Below are 776 nucleotides of genomic sequence, written 5' to 3' on the forward strand. Positions count from 1 at the left end.
TCATCATTCCCTTATAAGTATCCGCAAATATCTCGCGAAGAAGATTCGCGAAACGGGCGGAAATAATAGGCATGCAAGCTGGAAACCTTTAATTTTCACGATGTTTCCCGAAAAACTTTGGAAACGGTTGGCCAAGGCAAACTTTCGAGCTTCCTTAAACTCATAGCCCCGGCCAGATCTTCGCTCCAATAAAACGTTTAATAGAGAACTTCGTTGCCGAAATGCACGATTCATATATCCTCTAATCCCTTTAAATACGTATAAAATTATAGAATTAATGTTAATAATACGAACTAATAGGAGAAATAGTTTTCTTCTTTCTGATGGATTAACTTTCAATTCAATTAATATTATCGTGAACGAAGAGATTATCACGAGTATTATTCCGAACAATGATGATATGATCAAGAAATGGCCACGTTACGCGACTCTATGCCGGTAACGTGGCAGAATATTTCGTCGTCGATTAATTGGATGGCGCCACCGGTCGTCTCCCCTCCCCCCATTCGTTTCGAATATTCGTCGGGTGCCGCTTGAACGGTGTCGCATGAAAAATTGACACCCGGGCCCGGGCTGGGAGAAACTTCTTTACTCCGTGGAAAACTTTCAAATTGGCTGGTGAAAAGTGCAAAAGTTTACATGTTGCCCGGCTGAATGGATTTCCGCTTCCGTGTTCCCACGGTGAACGCGTTATTCACCGCGTATACGTACTCGCCTGGGCGACTTAATCCGATGAGAGAAAAAAAAAAAAAAATGGAAGAAAAGGGGAAGAAGAG

At 42.5% G+C, this 776-nt stretch overlaps 1 protein-coding gene across 6 annotated transcripts in view; it reads right to left on the minus strand.

Annotated features, from left to right (window-relative positions):
- Positions 1-776, minus strand: part of LOC102671846 (potassium voltage-gated channel protein Shaw-like) — a 14047-nt gene that overhangs the window by 1832 nt on the left and 11439 nt on the right. The window lies entirely within an intron of this gene.

The sequence above is a fragment of the Apis dorsata genome, unplaced genomic scaffold (assembly GCF_000469605.1).
Source record: "Apis dorsata unplaced genomic scaffold, Apis dorsata 1.3 scaffold_172, whole genome shotgun sequence".
Classification (NCBI taxonomy): domain Eukaryota; kingdom Metazoa; phylum Arthropoda; class Insecta; order Hymenoptera; family Apidae; genus Apis; species Apis dorsata.